The 12,929-nt window shown below is 41.4% G+C and overlaps 2 protein-coding genes across 4 annotated transcripts in view; one reads left to right on the top strand and one right to left on the bottom strand.

Moving 5' to 3' along the window:
• Positions 1–12,929, bottom strand: part of LOC130361970 (elongin-A-like) — a 159,183-nt gene that overhangs the window by 100,613 nt on the left and 45,641 nt on the right. The window lies entirely within an intron of this gene.
• KLHL31 (kelch like family member 31) overlaps positions 4,671–12,929 on the top strand; it is a 51,164-nt gene continuing 42,905 nt past the window's right edge. The window contains exon 1 of the mRNA XM_056565742.1: positions 4,671–4,922. The gene's annotated coding sequence lies outside the window, so the exon portion shown is untranslated. The remainder of the gene's footprint in view (positions 4,923–12,929) is intronic.

Raw genomic sequence — 12,929 nt, 5'->3', positions numbered from 1 at the left:
CATCTCAGTTTACTGTGAGCTATAAATGGGCAATGCAAATGCCATCAGCTACATGGGTAAAACAGGCTGATCTCACAAACACTGATCTAAAAGAGAATTTGAAGAGTAACACAGGTCATCTTCCTTTTTACTGTGGGCTCTTTTCTTTTGCTGTTTAAGATATTAGTTGTTCAAAAAGCCTCAGATGATGAACTAACTTTCTGTGAAGGCATATACAGCCTAGATATATACTAACAAGTGTAGTCATTGTCATAGAGGTGCTTCATGCCCCATCCTGACTGGTTTAGTAAAGCCCATGATGGACACAGACAGCAGAGGGCTCTGCAATAATATGGCTCAGTCTCCGTTCTCTACAAAAATCTGTTGGTAAACTTAACGAAAAAACTATTTAATGTGATGTTGCTTATATCTAATAGGAAAAGTTCTGGAACTATAAAACAGTTTATGTGACTGTGTAAACATAGCAACTCAATAGAGCCATGGGCCCTAACATACAGCCACGTAAGAGCCCATCAGAGCCATGTACAGCCATTGCAGGAAGGAAGGTCAGGTTCTCAAGCAACAGCCATTGGCAAACAGCAAGTGTGCATGGCTCTACCCACATGTGGTAACCACAGTATGAGAAGCCAGCCAAAATGGTCATAAATGGAATTATAGATTATTGCTGTCGCTGACTAAGAAAACCATATGGGCAGATTGATATGTGCCAAATTTTGTCCATTACAAATTTTACTACAGTGGATTTGACGTAACACATACATTTGACATGACACAGACATACTGAAAAGTTACATACACACCAAAATCCACATGTAACACATGGATTTGGTAGTGAATTTGGATACAGAGTATTTAGATACAAGGTAAATACAGAGCTGAAGATTTCCAGGTGAGCTCAGCAGTGAAAGAAGGGGCTACCAGATGCCTTGTCTCCTTGAAAATCGTTTTATGAATTACAGAAGGTATACTATTTCTTGATGGCTTGAAATGCAGTGATGCATATAAAACTGATTTATGTTGTGATTGCAGCATGTAAAATTATACTAGCTAGGCATGTACTATGACCAAGTTTCCATCCCAGCAGCAAGTTATACAAATAGATAGAGCAGGAACAAATTAAACCATTACACAACCTAGATGGCCTTTAAAGATATATGGAAGGCCAAATAGTTCTGCAGCACACCAGCTGTATCAAAATGGTTGTATGACAGTTACAATTTTTATGTGGCTAGTTACACACCAGAATGTCAAGTAGACCAATATACGGTAAAAAAAAAAATGTAAAATAATTTTAAATTAAAACATGACTCAAAGTTATGGCACGACAATAATCTCAGCGCTTCCTGCGGCACATAATCTAACATTTCTTGCACCTACTTTTTACTGCAGGAAATAAAGTAAAGAAACCATGACCCAGGGCCTGCCTGCAAATATCACCCCCTTGTGAAACAGAAGGTACTTAGGGTCTGAATCTCACAATCTTGAACTGCTACTCACATGGTCCTCCTATAAGAAGCAGCAAAGTAGAATGAGATGGTGTGACGCTAAATATGCTGGTGCACAAATCCCCATAGGAATCGGTATCAGTTTCAAGGAGTGGGGTGTTCATAACGACCACACACAGTAGTGTAGGGTACAGCATTGAATTGGGTATTCCCAGCGCTTGGCATCTTATGTTTAAACAGTATTTGCATACTGTGCCCTTCGCTTTTGAAGCAAGTTAAGATCAGAGATCTTTCTTGCTTTACATAGGATGTCAAGATCCCTATATTATAGGATTCTTATGAAAGTGTATGGTGGAAGATCTGGTGCCAATGGTCTCACAATTCACTCCAGCAGAAAACTTGCCTTGCTGAATTCCCTGACCAGCCAGGATTCAAAGAATTCCATAGGGCAACCAACCTCCATTTTCTCAGGTACTCCACACCACTCAGCATACGTTTCTGAAGATGGCCCTGCTTAGCTTGCAATGCTTTCCAGAGTTTTAGCATACAACGCTTAAATGTCTTTTCAGAAGGATAAGGCCATCCTCTTAGTTACTGACTGAAATCTTACTGCAGTGTATTTTATGCCATGAGAATAAAGTTCTATTACTGGTTAAAAGTGACTGGAGTTTGATGCATTAGAGAAAAATACAAATAGAGAAAACTTCAACTCCAAACCCCCACAAGTGGCCATTTTATCCCGGTTTGTCAAAAGCCCTGCCCAATGGGAGCATTTAAAATCTTTCCCAGACCCTGCCATAAGAGGTATATACACTTGAGCTTAAAAGTTTACATACCCTGGAAGAAATTGGCAAATTCTGGCATTTAGAAAATATGATTAATTTAAAGGGGTATTCCAGGCAAAAACTTTTTTTATATATATCAACTGGCTCCAAAAAGTTAAACAGATTTGTAAATTACTTCTATTAAAAAAATCTTAATCCTTCCAATAGTTATTAGCTTCTGAAGTTGAGTTGCTGTTTTCTGTCTAACTGCTTTCTGATGACTCACGTCCCGGGAGCGGTCCAGCTCCTATGGGGATATTCTTCCATCATGCAAGGGATATTCTCCCATCATGCACAGCTCCCGTGACATGACATCATCATTGAGCAGTTAGACAGAAAACTTCAGAAGCTAATAACTATTGGAAGGATTAAGATTTTGTAATAGAAGTAATTTACAAATCTGTTTAACTTTCCGGAGCCAGTTGATATATGAAAAAAAGTTTTTGCCTGGAATACCCCTTTAACGGTGGTCTAGGCCAGATAGTGCAGAAAAGAAAACCTCTTCGGTTAGAGAAGACATCACCTATAAATCAGAGGAATGGAGAGATAGGGGGAGCAACAGGGGGCCGGTTATAGGGGAAAGTAAAGCATATGAATTATACTATAATCATTACAAAATGTCTAATATGGGGGGGACAATATTTTGGCAATGGGCTGTCAAGGGGTACTTGGGAAAAAAAGGTTGAGAATCACTGGTCTAGAAACACTTCTGATCAAGAAGCCACTAACCATCATCTAGATTATATTATTGGTACATGTCCCTGTGAGACCTCCATTTTTTGAAGGCCATCACAGACAACTTATTTTCCTTGTGGAGTACCTGGATTCCAGATAAGAGAATCTCAGACAGCTTTCTTTAAAAGGGGTACTCCACTGGAAAACTATCTTTTAAACCAACTGGTGCCAGAAAGTTAAACAGATTTGTAAATGACCTCTATTAAAAAATAAATTAAAAAAAAGCCAATCCATCCAGTACTTAGCTGCTGTATGCACCACAGGAAGCTCTTTTCTTTTTGTATTTCCTTTCTGCCTGACACCTCTGTCTATGTCAGGATCTGTCCAGAGCAACAGAGGTTTGCTATGGGGATTTGCTCCTACTCTGGATGGTTCATAAAATTGACAGAGGGATCAGCAGAGAGCACTTGTGGTCACCCGGAAAGAAAAAGAAAAGAACTTCCTGTGTATTATACACTGGAGTTCTTCCTATGTATTAGAAGTACTGGAAGGATAAAGATTTTTTAATAGAAGTAATTGACAAATCTATTTAACTTTCTGGCACCAGATGATTTTGAAGAAAATGTTTTCCAGTGGAGTACCCCTTTAAGGGTGGCATGTGGTTAGGCAGTGCATTTTCAGTTAACACTAGCAACAGACATTATAAAAGTTGCCTAAACTGGTGGTACATATGGAGGGAGATTTGTCAAAACCTGTACAGAGAAAAAGTTGTCCAGTTGCCCATAACAACCAATCATATGACTTTCATTTTTAAAAAGGCCTCTGAAAAATAAAAGTGATCTGATTGGTTGTTATGGGCAACTGGACAACTTTTCCTCTGCACAAGTTTTGATAAATCTCCTCCAGTGTCTTCCATGTAGCCCTCTGCTGCCTATTTCATGTTTGGCTATCTAACGTACCTTAAAACATTCTCAAACTGATATCCTAGTTGAAATTGTAATGTGGGGTTGACAAACTCGACAAAAATTTTATTGGAGCACATTATAATGGAGCAAAAACAAACTCTGGGTTCCTGTGGCAGTGGTCGTGATGTCACAGCCACACACTCCATTCATGTCTAAGGGAGGGGGCCCCGGAGTACCCCTTTAATTCTTCCTTTGTAATGGATCTGGGGGTACCTATTTTATGTTCTACTTACTCTCTGTTGCTACATTTATTGACATTAAGCTTGTGCTTGAGAGCTGGGATCCGGTATCCATATATGCTATGCTCTACCTGACTTTCGGTATCCATATATGCTATGCTCTACCTGACTTTCGTTACTTGCTCTTTTGGAGCTTTTTGCACATTTTAGGGCCAAGATCTCAATTATACTGGGGGTGGTGTATAATGTCTTGTTTACTTTTGGAACGGTTGTGAGACCTTATGAAGCTGATAGATTTTTGTTTTTTTCTTTGTTATAATAATATGCTTAGTGCCTTATTTATGTTTTATACAAAAAAAACTTAATACACTTTAGTGCAGTAGTATAGAATGTCCAATATTAACCTATTAAGAACGCAAGGTGTACAGGTACTCCCTCATCCCCTAGTACTTAAAGGGGTACTCCGGTGGTTAATTTTTTTTTACTATATGGCATCTTCTTTGTAAGTTTAGTTTTTTTGCAATACACATGTGTTATATGTTTTGGCAGCATGTGTGTTTTTCTAACCTGTTTGTTGGGCAGGAAGTTCTGTAGCTCAGAGGGTTTTCTTTTACTGTTGTCCACAGTTCTGAGTCTGTTGTAGACAAGATGTCACAGCTTTTTTTTCACTCTCTGTCTGCATGAGAGATACAAGCCACACCCCCTCATCTCATCCAGCTGAGTACACAGCTCCTCACCTCCCCTCCCCCTGCTCTGTATTCTAAGGACGCAGGTCTGCACAGGAGAAGGACCTCACAGAGAAGAGAAGTGTTATCTGAAGGGGAGGATTAGAAGGTACACGGGCTGGGGATGTATGGACTGCAGGGGAATAAATCTCATACTGGGAATGATCTCTATGGGGGAGATTTATCAAAACCTGTGCAGAGGAAAACTTGCCCAGTTGCCCATAGCAACCAATCAGATCGCTTCTTTCATTTTTCACAGGCCTTCATAAAAATGAAAGCAGCAAGCTGATTGGTTGCTATGGGCAACTGGGAAAGTTTTCCTCTGCACAGGTTTTGATAAATCTCCCCCTATATGTGACTCCTGAATGACACATGCTGGGAGCTGTAGTCCCTGGTGTGTGTATGCTAGCGTTTACAAACCAGTGTGCCTCCAGCTGTTGCAAAACTACAACTCCCAGCATGCCCTGACAGACTTTGGGCATGCTGGGAGTTGTAGATTTGCAACAGCTGGAGGTACACTGGTTGGAAAACACTGTTCTAGCCTATTCAGCATACACATCATGTTACACCAGTGTTTCCCAACCAGTGTGCCTCCAGCTGTTGCAAAACTACAACTCCTAGCATCCCCAAAGGCTGTCGGGGCATGCTGGGAGTTGTAGTTTTGCAACACCTGGAGGCACCCTGGTTGGGAAATACTGGTGTATGCCCTACAGAGGTGTGGTGAACTACAACCCCCAGGAGACTACAGAGGCAGAATGCTGGTGTTATACCACAGACTGAAGACTCCCGAATGACACATGCTGGAAGTTGTAGTCCCTTTGTGTGTATGACAGTGTATCCCAACCAGGGCTGATTATATTAGTGTGCTGTGTATAAGGGGGCCGACCCGGGAAAATAGTAGGGTGGGTAAAGGGCGGAACAAACAAACAAAAAAAAGGAGCCGCCCCAAACCAGCAAGGCATGTGGCATGCTGGGATTTGTAGTTTTCAGCACAGCAGGAAATAGAAGCAAAGATAGGAAAACAAAGTGGGGGATAAAAAGACAACAAAGAACGGAAATGGAGTAGACTAAACAACAAGAATAAAAATTAAACAAAACAAATAGGGCAAGTCAAAAACGGATGCAGGGTGTACCTGTAAGCCCCAACGCCTTAAGCGGCTTTGAAGCGAGTGCAGGAGCCGAGCTCGCTTCAGAGCAGTGAGTGCCGGCTACCATCATTAGCCACACACTCACTGGTTATGCGGGCAGCAGTGATCCCACAAGGCATTTAACCCTTTATACACCGTGATCAATGCCAATCACAGCGTATAAAGTGAAAATGAAACATGTCGGTAGTTCAGTGGAGCTCACAGAACTCCCGCAACGTGATCTTGGTGGTTCATGAGCTAAAATGTTGGAGGAGGGTCCCCTTACCTGCCTCCGATTCACTAATGTAGCCTGGGCTTAGCCAGACTAGATCAGTGGATAGCCAATCATATTGTCTAATGCTATGCCATAGGCATAGAATTATATAGTGAATGAACCTAATGATTGCATATAAAAGTTCCCTATGGGGTCTTAAGTGTTCAAAAAAATAAACAAAATTAGATGATATATTTTATAAATAAAAAGTCTCAAAATTTATATAAAACTCCTCCTTTAAAAAAAAATTACCCTTATTTTCCAAAAAAGAAAGTTAGCATTTGATAACACCACATTCGTAAAATGGTAAACCGCGTATATGTAAAAAAATTAAATAAAAAAAAAGATTTTTAAATCACATCATATATCAGAAAAAAAAAAGGGTCAAAAGGTCCCATCAAAACAAAAATGGTACCGATAAAAACTACAGATCATGATGCAAAAAAAAATAAGCCCTCATACATCCCCGCATATGGAAAATGTATAAATTTACAGGGGTCAGAAAAAGCAATGTTCTGCATTATTTTAAGTAGTACAATAATAGAAAAACTATATGAATTGGGAATCATTTAATTGCGTTGCCCTACAGAATAAAGATAATACGTAATTTTTACCATAAAGTGCACTGTGTATAAACCAAACCCCACAAAAAGTTGTAACATTGCAGTTCTTTTAAATTTCCACACACAAATAATTGTTTCAGTACATTTCAGCTGTCTCAGGTAGGAAATGAGAGAAAATGTAATTCTCAAATCCACCTTGTCTTGGTGTAAACCCCTCACTCAGACTAGCCCCCACCCTTCAGGACAACACCACCTGATCTCTGTCTGATTTCTGTTTGGTCTAGAGCCCCGGCTGTACAGCCACACCTCTCCTCCGTGTGAGAGCTTTTGAGCTGTGAAAGAAAAGCAGTGAAGATTTATAGCCACAACTGAGCACATAGCTGCTGTTTTTTCTGCTGAATATCTAATCACTGAGCATAGCAATATTAATATCTGTAGAAAGGATAGTCTGAAAGAACATATACAGTGTGTGCTCTGCAGTGTAAGCATGCACACAGATAGTGAAAGAAGTTGGCTGGCAGTCGTTACACAGAGCTGCACTGACTTCTGGGAGTTGTAGTCTGGGCTGCAAACAAGGAAAAAGTATTTAGGAGACATCGGGGCCAAAGGAGCTGCAAAAACCACATCAATAACTACAGGGGACACAGAACAGTATTGTGGTGGCTTTGGGGCATTTTTATTTTGTACCCCTTTAAGGCCAAAATGGTCTGAGTCCTTAAGGGGTTAAGCATGCGGCCTCCAGCCTGTGTCAAAATGTTGAGCATTACACCAAATGGGCACGATGTGCAAGATGATCCCTGTCCTAGCAAGAGGCAGCTCTGCACTTCCCCCAACACCTGTTCCAATATGAATGCCGACCAGAATAGAGCTCCCAATATAAACAAGGCCTCTGAAATCCTCCAGACTTCCTGAAATCCGCACAGTTAGGGACTGCATGTGAACCATCTGTCCAAGTGCATAGAGAACATTTATAAAACGGTCTTACAAAAACAGCAAGACTGTCTGTTGTCCATAGCAACCAGTCAGCACAGCTTTCATTTTTATTTTATTCAAAAATCAAAGCGGTGCTATGCTTGGTTGCTATGAGCAACGCCGTTTCTTTAAAATGGTTTTTATAAATCTGCGAATTAACCCCTTTGTTATTTACAGTTTAAACCCCCATTTTCCATATAATAAAAAATGAAATAAAGACAAATAAAATATAGACATATTAACACATTTTGTATCGCCGCATGCGGAATTGTCCTAACTATAAGGCTATGTTCACACAACTGAATGTCAGCATGGAGAATCTTTGTGCGGACATTCAGGACACTGCGACATAGACGGCTATGCATTCCGCGCGGACTCCGCACAAAGAATTAACTATAAGATTATTGATTCTGCATGGTGAAAGGCATAAACAAAAAAAAAATATATCAAAAAGTCATATCTAAACAATCATGATACCAATAAAACTTACAAATCACAGTGTAAAAAAAATTTGCCCCCATACAGCCCCGTCAACAGAAAAATAAAAAATAAAAAAAAGTTATAGGGGTCAGAATATACCAATTTTGAGCATACTAATTTTCTTAAAAGTTTACAATTTTTTTTAAAGTATTAAAAAAGAAAATCTATATAAATTTGGGTATCATAATCATATGGATAAAGTGAACCACAGAAAAAATTGACTTGTTTATTCTTTCTGCACACAGTGTCTAAAATTGTGCATTTTTGGTCACTTCATATACCATTAAAAAAAAAAAAAAAAAACTATTAATAAGTCCCATCAAAACAAAAATGGTACCGATAAAAACTACAGATTATGGCGCCCTCATATAGCCCCAAATGCGGAAAAATAAAAAAGTTGTTGGAGTCAGACAATGACAATTTTAAACATTCTAATTTTGCTGCATGTAGTTATAAAGTAGTAAAATAAAATAAAACCTATATAAATTGAGTATCCTTGTAACCGTATGAACCTACAGAAGATAAGGTGTCATTTTTACCAAAAAGTGCACTGTGTAGAAATGGTAGAACCCAAAATTCACAAAATGGTGTTTTATGGGTCTGTGGGTGCAAAATTGAAAGAGTTATGATTTTTAGAAGGGGAGGAGGAAAAAAATGAAAGTGCAAAAATGAAAATGGCTCGGGTCCTTAACCTCTTAAGGACCAAGGACGCCCGGGGACGTCCTGGCACCCTGTGCCTTAAGGACCAAGGACGTCCTGGTGTTTCTCCGGTCTCTGCCGCCCGCCGGGCAGAGATCGGAACGGCATTCCTGCTGAAATCCTTCAGCAGGCATGCCATGTAAATGCCGAGGGGGGGTCATCAGACCCCCCCATGTTGGCGATCAGCACAAATCTCGAGTGAATTTACACTTTCGATTTGCGCCGATTTCGGGTCATACGGGTCTATGGTGACCCGGAATAGAAGGGGGATCACGGTTGTCCATGACACTCAGGATCCCCCTGTAGAGATAGGAGTGAGGTGGCAGGGGTGCCACCCCTCCTATCCCTGCTATTGGTGGTCTAGATGCGACCACCAATAGCAGATCAGGGGCGGGGGGCTTTACTTTCAGTTTCTCCGTTCTGCCCACCCACAATAGGCGTGGCAGGACGGGGAAACAGACAGGCACCGGGCGCCGAAGTCCACTCACCCATCGACGACGGCAGCGGGCGACGATCGGCGGAAGAAGAGGACGGCGACACAGCTCCCTGGATCCTACGGAAGCCAGTGAGTTACTTAGCAACATCTGGAGGGCTACAGTCTGAGACCACTATAGTGGTCTCTAAACTGTAACACTCCAGATGTTGCAAAACTACAACTCCCAGCATGCACAGAGAGCTTTTAAGGCATGCTCGGATTTGCCGTTTTGCAACAGCTGGAGGTCTACAGTTTGAGACCACTGCACAGTGATCTCTATACTGTGCACCTCCAGATCTTGCAAAACTACAACTGATAGCATGCCCACACAGCAGTTTGCTGTCCGGGCATGCTGGGATTTGTAGTTTTGCAACATCTGGAGGTCCACAGTTTGGAGACCACTGTGCAGTGGTCTCTAAACTATAGGTCTCCAGATGTTGCAAAACTGCAAATCCCAGCATGCCCAAACAGCTGTCTCTGCATGCTGGGAGTTGTAGTTGCGTACCTCCAGCTGTTGCATAACTACATCTCCCAGCATGCCTTTCGGCGATCATTACATGCTGGGAGTTGAAGTTATGCAACAGCTGGAGGCACACTGGTTGGAAAATACTGAGTTAGGTAACTGAAGGTTTTCCAACCAGTGTGCCTCCAGCTGTTGCAGAAGTACAACTCCCAGCATGCACGGTCTGTCAGTACATGCTGAGAGTTGTAGTTTAGAAACAGCTGGAGGTCCCCCCCCCCCCCCCCCCAGTTTGGGCTGCTGCAAATTTGTCGCCACCGCGCAAGCTCCTAGCGGTAAACTTACTGTAACACCCGCCAGTGTGAATGTACCCTAAAAACACTACACTACACTACACTACCACATAATAAAGAATAAAACCCTACATATACACCCCTTACACTGTCCCCCCCCCCAATAAAAATGAAAAACGTATCGTACGGCAGTGTTTCCAAAACGGTGCCTCCAGCTGTTGCAAGACAACAACTCCCAGCATTTCCGCACAGCCACTGACTGTCCAGGCATGCTGGGAGTTTAGCAACAGCTGGAGGCACCCTGTTTGGGAATCACTGGCGTAAAATCCCCTTATGTCCACCCCTATGCAATCCCTATGAAGTCCTCAAATGCGCATGGCGCTCTCTCACTTCAGAGCCCTGTCATATTTCAAGGAAACAGTTTAGGGCCACATATGGGGTATTTGCGTACTCGGGTGAAATTGCACTACAAATTTGGGGGGGCTTTTTATCCTTTTACCCCATTATGAAAAGGAAAAGTTGGGGTCTAAACCAGCCTGTTGGTATAAATTTATTCTTTATACTAACATGCTGGTGTTGCCCCATACTTTTTATTTTCACAAGCGGTAAAAGAAAAAAAAAGACCTCCAAATTTGTAACGCAATTTCTCCTGAGTACGGAAATACCCCATATGTGGGCGTAAAATGTTCTACGGACGCACAACAAGGCTCAGGACTGAGAGTGCACTATGTACATTTGAGGTCTAAATAGGTGATTTGCACAGGGGTGGCCGATTTTATAGCGGTTCTGACATAAAAGCAAAAAAGAAAAAATACCCACATGTGACCCCATTTTGGAAACTACACCCCTCACAGAATGTAACAAGGGGTATAGTGAGCCTTAACTCCTCACAGGTGTTTGACAAATTTTCATTAAAGTTGGATGGGGAAAATGAGAAGAAAAAAATTTTTTCACTAAAATGCTATTGTTGCCCTAATTTTTTCATTTTCACAAGGGAAAATAGGAAAAAAAAGCCCCCCAAAATTTGTAACCCCATTTCTATTAAGTAAGAACATACCCCATATGTAGATGTAAAGTGCTCTGCTGGCGCACTACAATGCTCTTAAGAGAAGGAGCGCCATTGGGATTTTGAAGAGAAAATTTGTTCGGAATTGAAGGCCACGTGTGTTTACAAAGCCCCCATAGTGCCAGAACAATGGACCCCCCCCCCCCCCACATGTGACCCCATTTTGAAAACTACACCCCTCACGTAATGTAATAAGGGGTACAGTGAGCATTTACGCCCCACAGGTGTCTGACAGATTTTTGGAACAGTGATCCGTGAAAATGAAAAAATGTATTTTCCATTTGCACAACCCACTGTTCCAAAGATCTGTCAAACGCCAGTGGGGTGTAAATGCTCACTGCACCACTTATTAAATTCTGTGAGGGGTGTAGTTTCCAAAATAGGGTCACATGTGGGAGGGGGGTCCACTGTTCTGGCACCACGGGGGGGGGGGGGGGGGGCTTTGTAAATGCACATGGCCCCTGACTACCATTCCAAACGAATTCTCTTTCCAAAAGCTCAATGGCGCTCCTCCTCTTCTGAGCATTGTAGTTCACCCGTAGTGCACTTCAGGTCAACTTATGGGGTACTTCCATACTCCGAGGAGATGGGGTTACAAATTTTGGGGGGTATTTTCTGCTATTAACCCTTGCAAAAATGTGAAATTGGGGGGGGGGGGGACACATTTTTGTGAAAATTATTTTTTTTTTTACATATGCAAAAGTCGTGAAACCCCTGTGGGGTATTAAGGCTCACTTTATTCCTTATTACGTTCCTCAAGGGGGTCTAGTTTCCTAAATGGTATGCCATGTGGGGGGGTTTTAGCTATTCTGGCACCATAGGGGCTTCCTAAATGCAACATGCCCCACAAAAACCATTTCTGAAAAATGTACTCTCCCAAATCCCCTTGTCGCTCCTTCGCTTCTGAGCCCTCTACTGTGCCCGCCGAACAATTAACATAGACATATGAGGTATGTGCTTACTCGAGAGAAATTGGGCTACAAATATAAGTATACATTTTCTCCTTTTACCCCTTGTAAAAATTCAAAAATTGGGTTTACAAGAACATGCGAGTGTAAAAAATGAAGATTGTGAATTCTCTCCTTCACTTTGCTGCTATTCCTGTGAAACACCTAAAGGGTTAAAATGCTGACTGAATGTCATTTTGAATACTTTGGGGGGTGCAGTTTTTATAATGGGGTATTTCTAATATGAAGACCCTTCAAATCCACTATAAACCTGAACTGGTCCCTGAAAAATATTGAGTTTGAAAATTTTGTGAAAATTTGGAAATTGCTGCTGAACTTTGAAGCCCTCTGGTGTCTTCCAAAAGTAAAAACACGTCAATTTTATGATTCAAACATAAAGTAGACATATTGGAAATGTGAATAAAATTTTTTTTTTTTGGGGGGGGGGGGGGAATATCCATATTCCTTACAAGCAGAGAGCTTCAAAGTTCGAAAAATGCAAAATTTTCACATTTTCATAAAATTTGGGGATTTTTCACCAAGAAAGGATGCAAGTTACCACAAAATGTAACCACTATGTTAAAGTAGAATATGTTGCGAAAAAACATTCTCGGAATCAGAATGATAACTAAAAGCATTCCAGAGTTATTAATGTTTAAAGTGACAGTGGTCAGATGTGCAAAAAACGCTCTGGTCCTAAGGTGTAAAATGGCCTGGTCCTTAAGGGGTTAAGGTCAAAATGGTCTGAGTCCTTAAGGCT

The sequence above is a fragment of the Hyla sarda genome, chromosome 3 (genome assembly GCF_029499605.1).
Source record: "Hyla sarda isolate aHylSar1 chromosome 3, aHylSar1.hap1, whole genome shotgun sequence".
Lineage (NCBI taxonomy): Eukaryota > Metazoa > Chordata > Amphibia > Anura > Hylidae > Hyla > Hyla sarda.
This window is presented reverse-complemented; position numbering and strand designations above follow the sequence as displayed.